The sequence below is a fragment of the Bufo bufo genome, chromosome 4 (assembly GCF_905171765.1).
Source record: "Bufo bufo chromosome 4, aBufBuf1.1, whole genome shotgun sequence".
NCBI classification, from domain to species: domain Eukaryota; kingdom Metazoa; phylum Chordata; class Amphibia; order Anura; family Bufonidae; genus Bufo; species Bufo bufo.
In genome coordinates this window covers 147860369-147882245 of record NC_053392.1, presented here as the reverse complement: position 1 = coordinate 147882245, position 21877 = coordinate 147860369, and the positions used below count along the sequence as shown (strand labels likewise).

The 21877-nt window shown below is 48.6% G+C and overlaps 1 pseudogene; it reads right to left on the bottom strand.

Annotated features, from left to right (window-relative positions):
• Positions 1-19754: 19754 nt before the first annotated feature.
• LOC120999065 lies at positions 19755-21632 on the bottom strand (annotated as a pseudogene).
• Between the last annotated feature and the right edge of the window lie 245 nt (positions 21633-21877).

Sequence of the window (21877 nt, the reverse complement as noted above, 5' to 3'; positions counted from 1 at the left end):
TTGAAACGAAGTGAGCACCATGATCAGAGGGCACCACTAAGACCCATTGTAAGTACCCGTCCTCTTGAACTTGTCGCCATCGACCATGTAAAACTGGAGCCTAGTCGCTCAGGGTATGCTTATGCCATGACTATTATTGACCATTTCACAAAGTTTGTTGTAGCAGTGCCTGTGAGAGACCAGACAGCCAAGACTACAGCCGAAATGTTCTGGAAGCACTTCCTCCTGCCCTATGGATGTCCAGAAAAGATCCTCACCGATCAAGGACCTGCGTTTGAGTCCCATCTGTTCCATGAACTGTGCCGCTTACACAACTGTAAGAAGATCCGGACAACGGCCTACCATCCTCAAGGTAACGGATTATGTGAAAAAATGAATCAGACCTTGATAGAGATGCTGAGGGCCGTGCCTCCTGAGAACAGAGGAGATTGGCCCAGTCTGTTACCACAGCTCATGTTCACATACAATCATACCATACATTGTTCCACCGGGTATACCCCTTTTTACTTGATGTTTGGGCGCCAAGGGACATTGCCTGCTGATCATTCATTGGACATACACGTACCTGATTGCATTAACCCATTACCTAACACCGACTGGGTTGCTGAGCACCAAAGGCGATTGGATGCAGCCAAAGCCATTGTTCAGGAACGTATGGACTTTGCTAGAGACCGACAGCAGAGAGACTATGATCAGGCAGCCCATGCAGAACCCTTGACCATAGGGGCCGTGGTATGGTTAAAGAATAACCGTCGTACCAGCAAATTGGACAGTAAGTGGGAACGAAGTCCTTATGTTGTCACTGCAATCCCAAATGTTGGAACTCACACTTATGAGATCACCCGGGAAGACAAGGGATCCCAAATTGTACACCGAAACCGGTTGAAGCTCTGCCTGACACCAGAACCTAGTGCCGAGAGTTCTGGATCTGAATATCCTGTGTCAGAGTCAGCAATACAGCCCGAGGATCCTATGCAGGCTGTCAGTAATCTGAGGTATGACGCTGATCCCATGCATTGGCTTCTGACACCTTGGTTGAACTTGCTGGTGCCTGCTCCGGCACCTATTGTGTCTTCATCTCCAGCAGAGCCGGTTCAAGATACCCCGGATCCAGTTCCCCCTCTTGTGGATATTGTTGTTCCAGTTGTTCCTGTTGTTCCAGTTGTTCCTGTTGTTCCAGTTGTTCCTGACCAAGGTCTCACTGATGGAGACCCTCCTGTTGCTCCTCTCTCTTCTACCTCGTTGCTAAGGGCAGAGGAGACCCCTGTATTGAGAAGGTCTACCCGGATGACCAGGGGACGCCCACCAGTCCGTTTAGGAGACTTTGACTATTCTGGTGGTGTCTCCTCCCAAACAGTTGCCACGGGCAATACCTTACTTGACATTTGTGCGCAAGAATGGACTCCTCCACGTGAGCCCTTGCCTGTGATACACCCACAGGAAAACTCTGGGTAGTTCCGTTTTTGTACTGTTTTATCCGTTATACTGTTTTATCATGGACTTATTCATTGTCATGGACTATCCTGGTTATAATGTTCCGCTGTGCCAGGTCAGCGCCCCCGTTCCATTCACTATCCTGAGAGAAGAGAACGACGCCCCTTGTCACTACTCTTCACCTTTGCCAATTGGACCTGATGTAAATGTAAATGCAGATGAATTACATGTATGTATGCCTGCATGTCTCTATTTTCTGTTTCAGGTAGAGATTCCAGTTGGGCGACCCATGATGGAGTACGAGGTCGTACTCAGCTTAAAGCAGTGGGGTATGTAGTGTACGGGGACTGTAATACCCGTCACTACCAAAGTGTCACTTGGTGTGCTGTCGTCCCTCCTTAATTATGGGGAAGTTGGTGTATGTCAGTTTTATAAGATGTCATTTAATGTAATGCATGTATTTCCCTGTTACTGTGAAACTTGCATGTACAGGCCTGCTAGGGGTGTCATTCCAGCTTTTAGTCCTTAGAGGGAGCTAGGGAGCCCTAGTTTATATAAGGCCCAGACAGGGAAGTAGAAAGGCAGACGGAGTCTAGTGTCTGTAATCTACAGTTGGAGATTAGACAATGTCTGAGACAAGTCCAGGCCTGAAGCCTGCTGTCCAGGAGAAGATTCCCTCCTGAATTCCCATATGCAGAAACAGGAATATCTTAGCTCAAGAGCCTGAGGAAGTTTCCAGAAGCAGAGAGAGAGAGAGAGAGACAGAGGCAAAGTGCAGAGAAGCAGGAGGTACTCAGAAAGACAGAGGAGGTACTTATTAAAGCTACAACCAAGGATATAAAGCCAGAATTAGGTTAATGGGCCTTGGAGAAGATTTGCTATATTCCAGGATCAGACAGAAATAGAGTGCAAGCTCCTGTACTGCAAGTCCTGTGTTTAACACTCTGTAATAACCTTGCTAAAACTGAATTGCCTGCATCGACCGTATTACAAAATCGACTGTATGCCAAGGAACTGCGATTCCAATATTGTCTCTGCATGAAAACTACTAAAGTTGGAGTTCTGTTTTAATACCACGTCTTCCTCAATTTATTCCTGCATCCGCAAACGGCGTGCCACCGTTTACTTGGCACTGGCGTCACGAACTATTTCCACCATCACCTGCCTATGCAGAGAGTCAGCCGTACCAGGTTAGTGTCCATTGCACTACATCACCCAGAAACACCTATTACACACAACTTGAGTACGCTGCACCTCTGGCGGGTGAGACAGTAGAAAGTTCGTCTATCCTGGATCTGGGGGTACCCCGAGAAACCTTCGCACAGCTCCAGGATTCGACGTTAGTGCGGGCTAGAGAAGGTGTGTCGGTGATTAATGGCGTTGCCCAGCGTCCCGGCGCCGATACCGTATTTCCTCACCTGTCCTATAACCAGGACCTGTTATATAGGGTAGACAAGGTGAGGCAGGAGGTGGTGGAACAACTGGTGGTGCCCCAGCCTTACCGGCGAATGGTCTTGGATTTAGCGCATGCGCATGTCTTGGGTGGTCATCTGGGGGTTAAGAAAACGCTGGAGCGAATTCTACAACGGTTCTATTGGCCTGGGATTTATGAGGAAGTCCGGAGGTTCTGTCAGTCCTGTCCAGTGTGTCAGGTGACTAGCCCCCAACCTCAGTATCGCAGTCCACTGGTACCTATGCCCATTATAGAGGTGCCCTTCGAAAGGATCGCCATGGATCTGGTAGGCCCCAATTATTAAGTCAGCCCGAGGTCACCAACACATACTGGTAGTGTTAGACTATGCCACTCGCTATCCGGAGGCGGTCCCATTGCGCCATACGTCGGCCAAGGTAATAGCTAAAGAGCTTATGAGTATGTTCGCCCGGGTGGGGATACCAAAGGAGATTCTGACGGACCAAGGGATACCCTTTATGTCCAAAATAACAAAGGAATTGTGTAAGCTATTAAATATTAAACACCTGCGCACGTCCGTCTACCATCCCCAAACCGATGGGTTAGTAGAACGGTTTAATAATTCCCTGAAGTCCATGCTAAAAAGAGTCGTGGCTAAGGACGGGAGAGATTGGGACTTACTGTTGCCCTATGTTTTGTTTGCGGTACGGGAGGTGCCCCAGGCGTCCACGGGGTTCTCGCCTTTTGAGCTGTTATATGGGCGACATCCCCGTGGACTACTGGACATCGCTAAGGAGGCATGGGAGCAACAGCCTACGCCTCATAAAAGTGTGATAGAGCACATAGGAAAAATGCAGGACCGAATAGGGGTCGTGTTGCCGATCGTCCGTGAGCACATGGAAGCGGCACAACTGGCCCAGAGTCGGGTATATAACCGATCCGCCCGGGTAAGGACATTTCACCCGGGTGACCGAGTTCTTGTACTCGTGCCCACGGTCGAGAGTAAATTCCTGGCCCGGTGGCAAGGACCCTATGAAGTTAAGGAGAAAGTGGGCCCAGTTGATTACAGGATATACCAGCCAGGGCGGCGGAAGGCCGAACAGGTATATCATGTGAATCTACTAAAACCTTGGAGAGACAGAGAGAATTTGTTTGGAGACAGCCCGCCCTCTGTCTGGACGGCAGGGAGTGACCCGGGGTCACCAGGTGTTCCGGAGAACGCCGCTGGGGTGACGATAGGGGACGGACTGTCGACCAAACAGGCACAAGAGGTGAGAGAATTCGTTAGTCGGAATAGGGACGTATTCTCTGACCTTCCTGGACGTACCACCTTGATCGAGCATGACATTGTCACCGAGCCCCGGGTGAAAGTCCGCCTAAGACCATACCGAGTACCGGAGGCTCGGCGACAGGCCATTTCGCAGGAGGTAAGATCGATGCTACGTCTAGGGGTCATAGAAGAGTCAAAGAGCGAGTGGGCTAGCCCGATTGTCCTTATTCCCAAACCGGATGGTTCATTACGGTTCTGTAATGATTTTAGGAAATTAAATGAGGTATCAAAATTTGACGCCTATCCCATGCCTCGGGTGGACGAGTTCATAGAGCGGCTGGGAAAAGCCCGGTATTTTTCGATCCTAGATCTCACGAAGGGCTACTGGCAGGTACCTCTGACGGAGGCGGCAAAGGAGAAGACGGCCTTTGTCACCCCGGAGGGGCTTTTTCAGTATAGGGTGTTGCCTTTTGGGTTGCATGGCGCTCCGGCTACGTTCCAGCGTCTGATGGATGTCGTCCTCAAGCCCCATCACCAGTATACCTCCGCGTATCTGGATGATATAGTCGTGTTTAGCCCGGACTGGGAGGGTCATTTGTCAAAACTTCAGGCAGTGATAGATTCTCTAAGGAAGGCGGGGTTGACTGCCAACCCAAAAAAATGCTCGGTGGGACTAGAGGAAGCTCGCTATTTGGGGTATGTGATTGGACGCGGAGTCATTAGGCCCCAAGTGAATAAAGTTGAAGCAATCCGGAATTGGCCCAGGCCTCGTACGTCCAAGCAGGTACGGTCATTTTTGGGCCTGATTGGGTACTACATGAGGTTCATTCCCCATTTTGCCACCTTAGCAGCCCCGTTAACCGGCCTCTTGAAGGGTAGAAAGTCGGTGATGGTTCGCTGGGGGGAGCAGGAGGCGTTCTCCCGTTTGAAGTCGGCCCTATGTGAGTCCCCGGTTCTGGTGACGCCCGACTTCAAGCGGGAGTTTGTAGTTCAAACAGATGCCTCGGGAGTAGGACTAGGGGCTGTGCTTTCCCAGGAGCTCAACGGGGAAGAGCACCCCGTGGTTTTTCTAAGCCGCAAGCTTACCCCAGCAGAAACCCGGTATAGCATTGTGGAGAGAGAGTGCCTTGCCATCAAGTGGGCACTCGAGTCTCTCAGATATTACCTTCTGGGGAGAAGGTTCCGTCTGGTGACCGACCACTCCCCTCTCCAGTGGATGAGTCGAGCTAAGGAGGGGAGCGCTCGGGTTACCAGGTGGTTCTTGTCCCTCCAGAACTTTAAGTTCACTGTTGAGCACAGGGCCGGCCGCTTACAGGGGAACGCAGATGCCCTGTCCCGGGTACACTGCTGTGCATGTGTTCACCCCCTCAGGCTTGAACAGTATGTTCAAGCCCGCAGGGGTGAACAAAGGGGGGGGATATGTAGGAGAGTCCCCGGAATAATAATGGACGGACGATACGTGCCACCAGAGGTCCTGGCCTCGGTGGAGTAAGAACCGGATCATTGCGGTTACAGCGGCGAATGCTGCTGGCGCAGCGTGTCCGGGCCGGTTTTTACTGGGAACAGGTAAAGAGCGGGGGGGGTGCCTGTTCCCCACGGCCAGCCCAGGTTTTTGGTGGAGCTGGGCCTTTAAAGAACCCAGCCTGCTGATGATGGGGGTGGGGTGTGTCTTGCTGTGCTGGAGATTTCCACAGACAGAGTCAGTGCTGGTGAAGGAGAGTCTGGGCGCAACACACATTGAAGGATAGTCCTGGGACCTGTGGTGCTACGAGCCGAAGGGGCTCTGGCCTGAGGGAGACAAAGGCAGGTAGCTTACAAGCCTGCAGAACTGCTGTGGTCTGTTCAAAACAAGGTGACTCAAACCTGCTGTTTATTTTCTATGGAAGGACTTTTGTTTTATGCACTATATGGATATGCACCTGTGTGGTCTGCACATTGCCTGTTATGCCTTTGGTGTAAATAAAGTCACGGTGTATCACAAAGACTGTCTGTGATTGCCTCAATACTGCCGCCGCTACCGTAGCCTACCACGAGCACATCCCCACAGGGGGTTGAGGGTTATTGTGTAAATAGGTGGTGTGAATGGGGATAAGATTAGGGCAAGATAGGGATAGGCCCCCGATGGTTGCCATTTGCCACTTTGACCCCTGAACGGTAAGGATCATAAGGGAATAACCTGGATGTGTAGTGTAACGGAGGTATTCCCGTTGTTAGAATTTAGGTACCGTGACATCACCTCTATTGAAAAAAATATATATCTGACCTGCCTTGTAAAGACCGATTCAGCTGTCCATGGGAGAACCGCACCCATCCTTCGATCAAGATGGAACAAGACATGCTTAAGGAGAGTTGGCGCAGAATAGAGACTGAGACTGTAAGGGTGGACCCACTCCAGATTTCTTGGGCGTGGACGACACCCGAAGATCGACAGCAATGCCGAGAGACAGCGAGGGTGTGGTCATTCTAAACTTATCAGGAGTGACCGACACCGGAAGAGTGAGAGAAAGACAAGTCAAAGACTGAGAGTCAAGCCACTCCGGAAGTCCAGAAAGAAATGACAGTAGGAGGGGCTGACACCGTAACAATCAAGGCAGAAGAGAGTTCCTGGGAAACAAAGACGACGGTGTATCCTGTGGATGGAGGAGTCGGTTACGGTGAAGGGCAGGTCGGAGGAAGTCGTTGGGTTAGATGATGTCTAGGTACCTAAGAGACAGGGTGCACTCCGGTTTTCCTGGACCATCACCGAGGATGGGGTCGAGGGGGGCAAAGATGCCTCCACCCTTCCCCCCCAAGATATTGTCGTATTACCGACAACAGGGGGATTGTTGAGGAAGGGTGGCAGGTATACATAGATATATATGCATGCCTACTGGGGCATGCATATATGTATATATTAGCGGGGCATAATGTTCCCCTCAGAGGGCGATGTGCGTAGATGTGCCCAGCACCTGCGCCCATCCGCCTCTGATATTCCCCAGGGGCTCATTCATGCCCCTGTGGGAATTCATATGTATGTGCCCCCTTAATATATGCCCCCTTAATATATGATATAGATGTTTGTGCCCCCTTAATATATGCCCCCTTATCATATATATATATATATATGCCCCCTATATGTATGTGATTCCATTCATATATGTTTATGGATGTGCCTCAAGCATCCATAAACATATATGGCAGTTGCTGGTGCCCCAAATCCCCGCTCAGATGCGTCTGCTGGCGGTGGTGGAGGAGACCGACAGTTGGACAATTATGTCCAGCGTCGGCCTCTACAAAGGACAGAGGATCAATAAGATCCTCTGCCCTTTGTCACCATCTCCGGCCGCGCCGGAGATGATGCTCCTAACAGAGACATGGGAACAAGGAGTTCCCATGCCCCTGTGAGTGGCTGACCTCCGGCGCTGTAATTACAGCGCTGGAGGTAGGCGTCCGCTTCACAGGCGGGAGGATCAAAGGATCCCCCCTCCTGGAAGCGCACTCTAAGATCCTCGGGCCGGCGCGGTGACGTCATATCACCGCGCCGGCCAACGAGTTCAGGCCGGCGGTGCGCATGCGCACGGCGGCAATGGAGGGACTGCGAGCGGGCGCTGCCAAGCTTAAATAGGCTGGCGGCGCTCCGCTCAGGAGTCCAGCTTACCACCGGCCAGAAGAATCATCCCCTGGACCAACGAGCCCCCCTGGACAACGTCCATTATACCCTAAGTATCTTTTATATACCTCCCTGAGCCTCTATATACCCCCCTGATCCTATATCCCTCACTATATATCCCCTGGTAACCCTATCCCCTGGTACCCTCCTGCTATCCCCTGGTAACCCTATATACCCTCCTGCTATCCCCTGGTAACCCTATATACCCTCCTGCTATCCCCTGGTAACCCTCACTATATACCCTCCTGCTATCCCCTGGTAACAACCCTATCCCCTGCTACACACCCCTGGTAACCCTACCCTATATACCCCTGGTAACCCTACACTACATACCCCTGGTCCCTACCTATTACCCCTGATAATCCTACACCCCTGGTAACCCTTTACGCCCCTTGTTGCCCTGATCCCTGATTTACTCTAATCACCTCCCGCGGTATATTTATGCTTTGTGGTTGGCTTACACCCTTGTAAGACCACCGTCAACCTTCGTCTACCCCATAGGGATAGTATATAGTACTAGGTGGGTGGGCTGTTAATATTGAATGTGTGTATCGTATAGTTAGTTTATGGGTGGAATTGGGAACGTGTAGTGTAGTTGAGTACTGTATATTTAGTGCTGTATTGTTAGTGTATTGCGTAGTGTATTGTTAATAAATACCGTTATATTTGTATCTGTGTAACGTGTAGTTATTGGCGATAGTTAGTTAGTAAGGCGCATGCAGTTAGCATAAGTGACTAGTGTAAAGCATAGCGAAGGTATTGTTGTTGTTATATAAAGGCATAAATAGGCGGAGTTATCAACAGACGGCTCCTCCCATTTATGAATATTAATTATCGATATTTGCATAAATATTGGTGATTAATATTCCCCCTTTACAGAGTCACTAGTGTCTTGATGCATTTGACGAGGGGATTAAGTTTACACTTGTATCCTCTGAGTCAACAATACAATTTCTATACAGATTGTTGAATATTAAAGATGGGGTCCTTCATAAAATTTTTTTACATGTTAAACCAACGGACAAGAACACATTACAATACCGGAGTTGCCATCAGGGTTGCCAACCGTCCAGAAATTTCTGAACAGTCTGTGAAAATAGGAGACTTTTTTTCTGTGTCCGTAAAAAAAATAGACATGTCCTTTTTTTTTTGGAGGCCGGTAGTACTAGAATTGATTATTTTAGTGGTAATTATTATCATTTTACAACTCGCACTAAATGCTAGAGATGAGGTGTTACCATACTATATATTAAGCTATAGACATTTATTACTAATAATCTTTATCGTTCATTATGGTTTGCCAATTTATCCATAAATAATGTTGGATATCTGTGAATTTAGGATTTGTCCAGAAAAAAAGAAAAATTCTGGTTGACAACCCTGATGTCAGCTAGCCTATGCATCCATATAAAAAATGGATTAAATTATGTAAGACTGCCCAGTATATTATTATAGACACATCAGGTAGGCAGGGGTGGACTGGGAAAAAAAAACTGAAACCGGCCCCATTTTGTAGGCGGGTCTAAATTTACATAAGGTGGGATAACAGAAGTAGATGGGGCCAGCAATACCATAGTGCAGAGCAAAATACCGCCCCAGCAGAGCCAAATACCACAGTGCAGCACAGAATACCACCCCAGCAGAGCCAAATACCACAGTGCAGCACAGAATAGTGCCTCAGCAGAGCCAAATACCACAGTGCAGCACAGAATACTGCCTCTGCAGAACCAAATGCCACAGCATAGCACAACATAGTGCCCCAGCAGAGCCAAATACCACAGTACAGCACAAAATACTGCCTCTGCAGAACCAAATGCCACAGAGCAGCCCAATATACTGCTTCTGCAGAACCAAATACCACAGAACAGCACAATAAACTGCTCTTGCAGAACCAGATACCACAGTGCAGCATAGAATACTGCATCTGCAAGACCAAATACCCCAGTACGGCACAATATGCTGCCCCTGTAAGACCAAATACCACAGTGCAGAACAAAATAGTGCTGCCCGCGCCACACTATGAAACTATCCTCATCCTGAGGACAGCAATATCGTTGAATTCAGGAGGGAACCTGCCGCCACTGGTCAAGTTCTTAAGTCCCCAATGTTCCTACATGAAATAATACTGAGAGCATCAGATCATTATATACAGTCAGGTCCATAAATATTGGGACATCGACACAATTCTTACATTTTTGGCTCTTTACACCACCACAATTGATTTGAAAGGAAACAAACATGATGTGCTTTACCTGCAGACTGTCAGATTTAATTTGAGGGTATTTATATCTAAATCAGGTGATTGGTGTAGGAATTACAACAGTTTGCATATGTGGCTCCCACTTGTTAAGTGACCAAAAGTAATGGGACAGAATAATAATCATAAATCAAACTTTCACTTTTTAATACTTGGTTGCAAATCCTTTGCAGTCAATTACAGCCTGAATTCTGGAACGCAGAGACATCACCAGACGCTGGGTTTCATCCCTGGTGATTCTCTGCCAGGCCTCTACTGCAACTGTCTTCAGTTCCTGCTTCCACTTGGGGCATTTTCCCTTCAGTTTTGTCTTCAGCAAGTGAAATGCATGCTCAATCGGATTCAGGTCAGGTGATTGACTTGTCTATTGCATAACATTCTACTTCTTTCCCTTAAAAAACTCTTTGGTTGCTTTTGCAGTATGCTTTGGGTCATTGTCCATCTGCACTGTGAAGCGCCGTCCAATGAGTTATGAAGCATTTGGCCGAATATGAGCAGATAATATTTCCCGAAACACTTCAGAATTCATCCTGCTGTTTTTGTCAGCAGTCACATCATCAATAAATACAAGAGAACCAGTTCCATTGGCAGCCATACATGCACACGCCATGACACTACCACCACCATGCTTCACTGATGAGGTGGTATGCTTACGATCATGAGTAGTTTCTTCCTTCTCCATACTCTTCTCTTCACATCACTCTGGTACAAGTTGATCTTAGTCTCATCTGTCCATAGGATGTTGTTCCAGAACTGTGAAGGCTTTTTTAGATGTCATTTGGCAAACTCTAATCTAGCCTTCCTGTTTTTGAGGCTCACCAATGGTTTACATCTTGTGGTGAACCCTCTGTATTGACTCTGGTGAAGTCTTCCCTTGATTGTTGACTTTGACACACATACACCTACCTCCTGGAGAGTGTTCTTGATCTGGCTAACTGTTGTGATGGGTGTTTTCTTCACCAGGTAAAGAATTCTTTGGTCATCCACCACAGTTGTTTTCCGTGGTCTTCCGGGTCTTTTGGTGTTGCTGAGCTCACCGATGCATTCCTTCTTTTTAAGAATGTTCCAAACAGTTATTTTGCCCACGCCTAATGTTTTTTATATCTCTCTGATGGGTTTGTTTTGTTTTTTCAGCCTAATGATGGCTTGCTTCACTGATAGTGACAGCTCTTTGGATCTCACCTTTAGAGTTGACAGCAACAGATTCCAAATGCAAATAGCACATTTGAAATGAACTCTGGACCTTTTATCTGCTCACTGTAATTGGGATAATGAGGGAATAACACACACCTGGCCATAATTTGTCATCGGCGTTGATGCGGCCGGAGGTGGTTTCGGAGAAAATTGAAAAGGAGGTGGCAGCTGGGAGGGTGGTAGGCCCATTTAGCGAGTGTCCGTTGTTGGGTTTGTGGGTTTCTCCTTTGGGGTTGGTCCCGAAGAAGGAGCCTAACAAATTTCGGCTAATTCATAATTTGTCTTACCCGGCTGGGTGTTCTGTCAACGACGGCATTGATGATGAGTTATGTTCGGTTTCTTACACGTCATTTGATGAGGCGGTGAGGTGGGTCCGTCTTTTTGGCCAGGGTGCATTGTTAGCTAAGACGGATATTGAGGCTGCTTTTCGCTTGTTGCCAATTCATCCGGATAGTTTTCGTTTGTTGGGTTTTAAATGGGAGGGGCAGTTTTTTGTGGATTGTTGTTTGCCTATGGGATGTGCTATCTCATGTTCACTGTTTGAAACGTTTAGTTCCTTTCTGGAATGGGTTGTGCGGCAGGAGGCGGGATGGAGTTCTGTTTTGCATTACCTAGACGATTTTTTGTTTTTAGGGCCGGCTGGGTCAAGGGTGTGTTCTGTGTTGTTGCACACCATGGAGCGAGTGTCCGCTAGTTTTGGGGTACCTTTGGCGCGGGAGAAGACAGAAGGCCCGTCTACAACAATGACGTTTTTGGGGATTGAGATTGATAGTGTAGCCATGGAGTGTCGGCTGCCTTTGGATAAGGTGGAGGATTTACGTGGTGAAGTGGGCTTGTTGCGGATGGCAAAGAAGGCGCAGCTTAGACGGGTACAGTCCGTTTTGGGGAAGTTAAATTTTGCCTGCAGGATTTTACCTATGGGTAGGGTTTTTTGTAGACGTTTGGCTATGGCCACGGCGGGAGTGAAGGCCCCGTTTCATTTTGTGCGGTTGTCTGCTGAGGTGCGTGCGGATTTGGAGGTGTGGGAGCGTTTTTTGAGGGACTATAACGGTCGGTCGGTATGGATGGAGGCGCTCATCTGTAATGTTGATTTGGAGTTGTTTACGGATGCGTCGGGTTCATGTGGTTACGGGGCTTTTTGTCAGGGGCAATGGAGCGCTGGTGCGTGGCCGGTAGAATGGAGGGTGGCTGGTTTGCTGGGGAATTTGGCCTTATTGGAGTTGTTCCCTATTGTTTTGGCTACCGAGTTGTGGGGGGATTTGTTGAGAAATAAGAGGGTACGTTTTTGTTGTGACAATTTGGGGGTGGTGCAGGCTGTGAATAGTCAGTCAGCAAATTCGCCCCCAGTGGTGCGGTTGCTGTGTCATTTGGTTTTGAACGGTTTGAAGTTGAATGCGTGTTTTGTGGCAGTTCATGTACCTGGGTTTGATAATTCCATTGCTGACGCTCTTTCTCGTTTCCAGTGGGATCGTTTTCGCAGTTTGGTGCCGGGAGCGGAGGCGTCGGGTCTGCTGTGTCCTCAGTGGCTCTGGAGCGTGGCCTTGGGGTCTCATTAGATCTAGTTCGTCGGTCCGTGAGTAGCGGTACGTGGTCGGCTTATTCTGCTGTGTGGTTGCACTGGGAGCGTTTGATTGAGCAGGTGGGGGGCTGTAAGGGGATTGGAGATTTTCACTCATTGCTGGTTTATTTCGTGGGTCGGTCGTTTAGTGATGGTCTGTCTTTTTCTGTTGCTTCTAAGAGGGTTGCAGCGGTGGCCTTTTGGTTACGAATGCGGGGTTTGGCGGATGTGTCACAGAGTTTTTTGGTGAGGCAAGCCTTGAAAGGGTATCGTCGCAGTGTGGTGAGGAAGGATTCCTGGCGTCCGGTATCTTTTCAGGTGCTGCAGTTGTTATAGGATAAGGTGGGGAGTGTGTGCGAGTCAGGGTATGAGGCGTGTTTGTTTCGGGCAGCTTTTTCCTTGGCTTTCTTTGGGGCATTCCGGGTTTTGGAGCTGGTAGCGGTCAGTCGGGTGCGTGGAGGAGGTTTATTACGGGAGGACGTGAGCTTTGGGGATGAGGGTTTGCGGTGTGTGTTACGCAGGTCCAAGACTGATCAGGTGGGGAAAGGGGTGTGCATTTTGTTGCGACCTTTGTCTGGATCGGTGGTGTGCCCGGTTCGCTGTTTGGAGGAGTATGTGGCCCGTCGACCGCTTGGAGGAGCGGGATTGCTGGTACATCGGGATGGCTCTGCTTTGTCCCGTTATCAGTTTGTGGCGGTTTTTCGTAAATGTTTGGCAGCGGCGGGTTTTGTGGCAAGTGAGTTTGCGTCTCATTCTTTTCGCATTGGTGCGGCGACGGAGGCTGCTAGATGGGGTTTGGGTGAGGATGCTATTAGGCGGATTGGCCGGTGGGAGTCTGCGTGTTTTCGTTCATATATCCGGCCTCACTTGTTGTGAGGTTGGTGGAGGGAGCGAGCTGGGTTGTAATGTTTGTTTCTTGCACTTGGGGTAACTGTTTTCCTTTTCGTTTTTTGCAGGTTCGCGTTCTTGTTTGGCGTGGATTTTTGGTCATTCTTATGTGTACTGGGGAGCGTTGAGAGCGGATGTGAGGAGAAGTGGTCGGCAGTTGGGTTTCCAGCCGGATGAGTTGCAGGTCCGGTGGATTGGTGTGCGGGGTATGTTGTGGGGCCGCGTGTTGCCTGAATTTCATGCGTTTGCTTTATTGGATAGGTGCCCGGATATTGTGGTTTTGCACGTAGGCGGGAATGATTTGGGCGTTCGGCGCTCGAGGGATGTGATCAGGGACATCAAGCTTGATGTGTTACGCCTAATGGAGGAATTCCCTGATTTGTTGGTAGTGTGGTCGGAGGTGGTAGCTAGGAGTTCGTGGCGTTTTGCGAGGTCCGTGGATCGGATCAACAAGGCTAGGGCGAAGTTAAATAAGGAGGTGGGGCGTTTTGTGCGGCGGCAAGGTGGTTTTGTGGTTCGGCATACGGAGTTGGAGGTGGCGTCGCCTCAGTTCCTTAGGTTGGACGGGGTGCATTTGAATGAGATTGGCATCGATTTGTGGGCTCTAGGGCTGCAGGATGGTTTGGAGACAGCCTTCAGGGTGTGGCGGGACGCCCATAGGTGAGGTGTCTCCAATGGGCGTCTGTGGCTGGTTAAAAGGGGGGTCCTGGAAGGCAATACTATGTTTAGTAGGTGCATGACACGTTGGAACGTGCATCTATGTGGTTCGGTAAGCTGAAAGCTGGGGGCTCCTGTTGGGCTGGAAGGCCTACAGGGGTAGAGGAATATATGGTTCTGGAGGATTTGGTGCCCTTGGGTCGGCGAGTGCGGCCGAGGGTAAGGATGGAGATGGGTGGAGTGAAGATCGCAGCTTGCTAGGGTTGCCTTCTAGGATCCTTCTGAAAAGTGAATGTTATTATTACAGTGTATTTATATGTTTGTATTTATTGGTTGATATTTATTAATGTATATTTGAAAATGATGGTGGAGTATTTTGGCTGTTAAATAAACGGCTGCTATGGCCTTTACACCAACAATTACAGTCTACGTGTGTTAATGGGGATGGTTGGTGGTGGGTGGTGTGAAGGGTCTGGAAAAGGTCTTATCTCCCTAAGTCAGTGTTATTACTGTGTTCCGTCAGGCAGCTTAGGGTACTTTCACACTGGCGTTTTTCTTTTCCGGCGCTGAGTTCCGTCCTAGGGGCTCTATACCGGAAAAGAACTGATCAGTTTTATCCTAATGCATTCTGAATGGAGAGCAATCCGTTCAGGATGCATCAGGGTGTCTTTAGTTCAGTCTTTTTGACTGATCAGGCTTTTCAGAAAACCGTAGCATGTTGTATTTTTACCTCCGGCCAAAAATCCTGAACACTTTGACTGAACGCCGGATCCGGTCTTTTTCCCATTGACTTGCATTAACGCCGGCGCTGTGTGTTCAGTCAAACCGGATCCGGCTTTTGCATGTTAAACCCGAAAAATGTGAAAAAAAAGTTCAAGTCCATAAATGGCGGATCCGTTTTTTCCAATGCATTTTTTCATTGTGATCAAAATCCTGATCAGGATTCAAATGTAATCCGTTTTTCCGGATCCGGCGGGCAGTTCCGGTGTCGGAATTGAACGCCGGATTTAAACAACGCTAGTGTGAAAGTAGCCTTAGTTGATGGCTCCTTATCAGTCATCTCATAAACGCTCATTATAGCTCAATGTGGCTTAAAATAAGCTATTGGTAATTTAGAGATGAGGCTTATTAGATGACCGGCGCAAAGTGAAAGTACGATTCTCACAGCTAGGCAGAAGTTATCACTTTATGACAAATCTGCTAAATATTTTTAGCAAAAACCAATTGAAAAAATGATTTTAAGCCCAAAATGAGTAAAATGCAATCTTAAAAAATATTTACCCCCGAAGGTGTACATAGCCGTTAAGTCTACAGCCTATGGGCATTTTGATTTTCGATGCATTTGTATGGCAATTCAATTTAGAATGACAAATATAGGCTAGGACAAACCTCGTTTGCTAAAGCAAAAGTTCCCCAGTGAATTCCAACAGATTTCTTGGCACGAACATCAGCATGGACTCTTACTGCGTCTTCTGGGTCAATGTGCTGGCTTTTCATAAACCACCTAAAAAAAACTAAAAAAAGCATAACTAATTCACAACTGCATTGGAGGCTCTGTTTGGGGCTTCAGTCACAGGTTCCGCAAAAATAGGGGAGAGAAAAGTCCTGCATGTTGCAGTCAGTTCTACGTCACTTGTACATCTTCTCTGTAGTGTACATGAGATATGCCTCACTGTCTATGACAATGAAGTGTCAACATTTTTTTCCAGCAAAGAAGAAATCCAACATGCCATGAACAGACAGAGATTAGAAAAATAATTAAAAATAAAAACGACAAGTTGTGCAGAATGTTTTCCCACAAAACACTATATCAATCTGCTCAGCTCCTCCTGCTCTATACCATGCTGCATGCAGATCAGATGCCATGTTCAATGTGGCAGGTTTGGGGTATGGAATGGGAAATCTCCTGGGTACATATACTAAATATATCCATAGACCCCATTCACTCAGCATGTGCCAAATGCTTGTTGTTTGCCAGGCTGGCAGGGCCGGCGTCATAACCCGGCATCCCCGGGCAAGTGCCGGGGCCCAATGCTCCTGGGGGGGGCCCACTAAGCTGCTATGAGCACTTCCATCAATACAGATGGAAGCTCTCACTGCTGTCATTTCACTTAGGGCTCTTTCACACTTGCGCTTTTGTTTTCCGGCATAGAGTTCCGTCGTCGGGGCTCTATGCCGGAAAAATCCTGATCAGGATTATCCCCATGCATTCCGAATGGAGAGAAATCCGTTCAGGATGCATCAGGATGTCTTCAGTTCAGGACCGGAACGTTTTTTGGCCGGAGAAAATACTGCAGCATGCTGCGCTTTTTGCTCCGGTCAAAAATCCTGAACACTTGCCGCATCAACGGATCCGGAATAATAGCCCATTGAAATGTATTATTCCGGATCCGTCCTAACATCTTCAGTTGTTACGACGCAACGACAGATCCGGAAGTTGCGTCTGCGCCTGCGCCAGAAAGTAGGAAGGACTTGGCTGACGCGAAAAGAGACTGATCCGGAAATCCTGAAGCCAACATCAACGTTTTTTTTCCGGATCCGTACGACGGATCCCGGAAAAAAACGTTGATGTTAGCTTCAGGATTTCCGGATCAGTCTCTTACCAAAAAAGCCGGAAAGACGCATCCGGAAAGAAAAAAATTATGCGTTCTTACGCGTTTTTCCGCATCTGGCGTGTAATTCCGGCAAATGGAGTACATGACGGATCCGGACAACGCAAGTGTGAAAGAGCCCTTACGCAGTACCCCTTTGGTGGGCCCTCTGAGTCACATGGGTCTGGCTGCTGCAGAGACTCAGAACACGCCCCTTCTACACAGGACATGCTGCCTGAGGAGTGAGACCGCAGGGCTGGAGCAGAGAAGTGTGAAGACAGTCTGTGAGTAAGTCTGCACTGTGACTGTCTCTTCTCTGTGGGACAGAAGGGGGGGGGGACTCTTCGATTTGCTGCTGGATGCTGCTTCATTCTATTTAGTTGTTTTACTGTTTCATTAGGCAGTTTGTCTCCAAGACACCTGCCCCCCCCCCCTTATATCCTGTCCTATCTCATCCTCATGGAGCCCCTGCTGTCTCCTTTCCTCCCTCATGTATCCAGAGCTCCTGTTCCACCCTCCTATCTCCTATTGCTGCCCTGCACAGACCTCCTGCCACTACTTGTATGAATCCCCCTCAGAGCCCTTCCACCTACTTGCTGTGTCCACCCCTCCTGTCCATCCAGGGCCCTTGTCTCACTCCTCTGCCTCTCATTATGGTGGCATCTGAACCGCATTCACCATAAGGACCTTCTAACGTCACAGGGTCATGTGACTGTGCCCCCCACCCTGTACTGTGCCCCCCACCCCATACTGTGCCCCTTTATACCCTGCATTGTGCCCTCTTACCACACCCTGTGCAGTGCCCATAGTCATTCCCTGTACTGTGCCCTCTTATACCCTTTTATCCGGTCACTGTATGGTGGTTTTATCATTGTATGGCGGTGTTATCACTATATGGCGGTGGTATCCAATAACTGCATGGCCATAACTGTATCCCCTTCCCACACCACTTTTTTAGACCTGGCACGAGCGAGAAAAGATACAGATTGCGGTGCTAAGGACCTTTGCGCCAGAATCTGTGTCAGAAATACGCCTAATATAGACGTATTTCGATATAATAAATGACCCCCTAATTGTATTATTATTCGGGGGTAGGGCTAATATCTTTATATTATATAGATTCTAGTATATTATACTGTGCCCTGTATTTCCCAGTAGAAAACGATCTTTGGAAAACACAGTCCTCATCCCTGACCACCTGGACCAGTTAGCGCTCTGTTAGTACATGGCGGCCTCCCCTCTCCGCCACGCTGCTCCGCTGTGTACTGGTGCTTATTTTGACACTAGGGCTGGGTTCACATCCCATTTGTGCCATCCATTTAATGCATACCAAAAATGTATGCGTTAACAGATGCCTCAGACTGATGCCGTACAGTGGCGTCCATTCACCATACAGTTCCATGGTAGAAAAAACATATACATTAACGTATGCATTTTTTACTTGACTCTGCAGGATACAAAAACATGGAGTGCTGCACATTTGTATACATCAAACCGATAGGAAAAACGTGATGTGAACACACATTGGGGGGGGGGGGCGCGTACTAAAATTTGCTGTGGGGCCCAGTCAGTTCTAGCTACATCACTGCACATCTCCTTCTCTCCTCCAGGCCTGACCCACTGCTGCAGCGGGCCGGAGGAGAGAAGGAGCGCAGGGAGCTGCGGTTAGTGAATGACAGGACCGCCGGCTCCCCTGCGCTCCAGCAATGATAGGTATGTGAGGGGGCCACTGGGGGTCATTCATTACACCGTGAGGGCCCCTTACACAGTATAATGACTCCCAGTGCCCCCCATTTAGTATAATGATCCCCATTGACCCTCCATTTAGTATAATGACCACCAGAGCCCCCATTAAATATAATGACCCCGAGTGCCCCCTCCATACAGTATAACCCCTAGTGTGGGGGCGACTGGGGGTCGAAATTCTGAATGGAGGGCCACTGTGGGGTCATTATACTATGAGGGCCCTTTACATAGTATAATGACCCCCAGTGTCCCCCATTTAGTATAATGATCCCCAATGACCCTCCATTCAGTATAATGACCCCCAGAGCCCCCTCCATACAGTAGTCCCCCAGTGTGGGGGCTACTGGGGGTCATTATTCTGAAGGGGGGCGACTGGGGGTTATTATTCTGAATGCAAGGCCACTGGGGGTCATTATACAGTGGGGGGGGGGTTGGGGGTCCATTATACTGTGTGAAGGGCCACTAGTGGTCATTATACTGTATAGGGGCCACTGGGGGTCATTATACCGTGTGGGAGCCACAGGGGGACATGTAAATGTAAAAAAATGCCTCATGGGGGCCCACTGGGATTTATCGCCCAAGGGCCCACATGAACCTGGAGCCGGCCCTGCAGGCTGGTATACCTCAAATGGAAGGCTCTAGGGTGGCTAACAGTAGCATGGAAGGCCAGGAAATATTGGTTTACAATCCACTGAATAATGGGAGCAGTGGCATGGAAGGCCATGACTTTAATCCTAAAGTAAATGACTAGACATCAGGTATTCTCCAGAGAATTTTCTGAGCACGAGTATCCACATTTACATTGGATGGGCACACTTTCCAGTACTCCCTCCCTCTTTAAGCCTGCCAGCAAAGGTCACGCCCATGCTTTAAAGAGGCTCTGTCACCCGGTTTCAAGCCTACCCTACCAGGCATATATCCTGGTGGGGCCGATGACGCAGACAAAACCCACACCTTTATTTCTCATGTATGGCCGAAAAAGCAACATTAAAAAAATATGCAAATGAGGAATTCTAGCACTGGGAGGCGGGCTTATGCCTTCCGAGCACTGCTTCTGTGACGCCCCCGTTCCTTGCAAATGACGGCCTTCTGCACCTAATCACACCCACATGTGCATTGATTGACAGCGCTGGCCAGTATCTCCTGCAAAATAAAACCTATTTGAGGGTCCAAGTACAGACCAGCTTCCCCAGAGAACTTTGTTGTCATCTAACTGTCACGAGGGTATCAAGAGCCACGTCTGACTCCGTTATACCCGGGGTCAGGAAGTCGCAGCGGGTGGCTGCGCGCTCTATAGCTAAAGATCATGGTGTTTCTTAGTTATTGTTTTCTGTGTTTGCCTTGCTATCCTTTTTGTCTCTCTCAGGGATCCGTAGCTTCTCCTCCTCAGCTGTTTCGTGTCTGCCACTCCCTACCTCCTTATATTCTCCCCTCACACTTCTCTAGTTGCCAGTTATAGAGCTTCCTGCCTGGACATCTATACTGACCCACTGGAGTGGTTAATCCTGGTTGTTGTTCCTGTGTGCTACCCTCCGGATCCCTGTTTGGCTTATTGTTGTCTCCTGTTGTCGCCCACCTGGCAATATATGTTGAGTCTGTGTTGTCTGTCCTCCCCTTGGTGTTTTCCCTTAGAGTTAGTGGTGCGGACTAGTGTTCCCACCGCCCTGTTCACTACCTAGGGCTCAGCTCAGGGAAAGCCAGGGCTTTAGGCACGTGATCGGCGTACGGGTGAGGAACCCGTCTAGGGACGTCAGGGCAGCCAGGTGCCAGCCGCCAGGTGAGTCAGGGGTCACCATCTTCCCTCTCACTTGGGCAGGGCCTTCCTCGTTCCCTCCCTCTGTGTCACGTATGTGATAGCCACGCCGACCGTGATACTAACGTTGTCCTCTTGCACCAGTGTTGACATGGGGTAAAAACAAAGGTCACTTCATCATGCCCAGGAACACAATTTTGTTCCCACCAGTCCAGTTCAATTACATTTTCGCAGCCAAGGGAACAAACAATCTCAACTCAGTACCAAACCGGGCATTCAGGCCCAGTACAGTGCCGTAATCCAGGTGATCATAATCATTGTGGCTTATCACAACGGCATCTATTTTGGGAAGCTGCTCTATAGTGCACGGTGGCCCTCGAAACTGTTTGGGACCTGCAAAGCTAAACGGAGAGGCCCTCTCACTGAAGACGGGATCAGTAAGAAATACCAAATCATCCATTTCCACCATGACAGACGCATGGCCCAGCCAAGTGATCCTTATGCCATTTGCTGTTTTGCCAGTAAGCTCAGGGTGCTGTACAAAATAGGGTTCAATAACAGGAAGTTCCCGGTCAAGTTCCTAAAAAGAAAAAAAGATTCACATATTTAAACATATTCAAAATGATGCAAAACATCACATCTAAAATACTATGCTAAACCCATATATTTGAAGAATTAAAAGTACAGAAGTATTTTAAGGGGTTATGTGGAACACAAGTGGCCGGTATCCATAAGTGTTTTGCGGTCTGCAAAACATGGTCATGTGAATGTACCCTAAAGGAGAAGAGCCCTAACACTTCCAAATTTAAAGGGGCTGTCCAGCCATTAATATTGATGACCTATCGTCAGGATAGGTAATGAATATCAGATTGGCGAGGGTGTGACACCCGACATCCCTGCCGATCAGCTATTTGAAGAGGGGGCTGGGCTCCATGCGAGCGCCGCTTCCTGTCCATTACCCTGCACTGCTTCTCGGTGCAGTGTAACACTGCATTCAAATCAATGGAGCGAGTGCTTGTAATTACACTACACCACCGCTTCACAGGAGACGAGTCGTAGTGTAATGACCAAGAAGCGGAGCTTCCATGGAGCACCGCCTCGTCTCACAACTAATTGGCGGGGGCGCCGGGTTTCAGACCCCCACTAACAGATATTGATGACCTATCCTGACGACTGGTAATCAATAATAACGGCTGCACAACCCCTATAATTCCTTACTGCCATGTTAACCGCCTCCCGACCGCCTAACCATGGTAAAAGATCATGTGATGGATCATGTAATGACCGGAGTGACGTCACCACAGGTCCTTTACCTGTAATGAATGCTCACCATAGGTCCTGTTCAGCAAAGGAGACAGAAGGAGATGCCGGTCTGCACGATCAAGTTGACTAAGGTGAGTTAAATTATTTTTTTATTTTTTTTTAACCCCTCCAGCGCTATTTTACTATGCATTCTGTATCCAGAATGC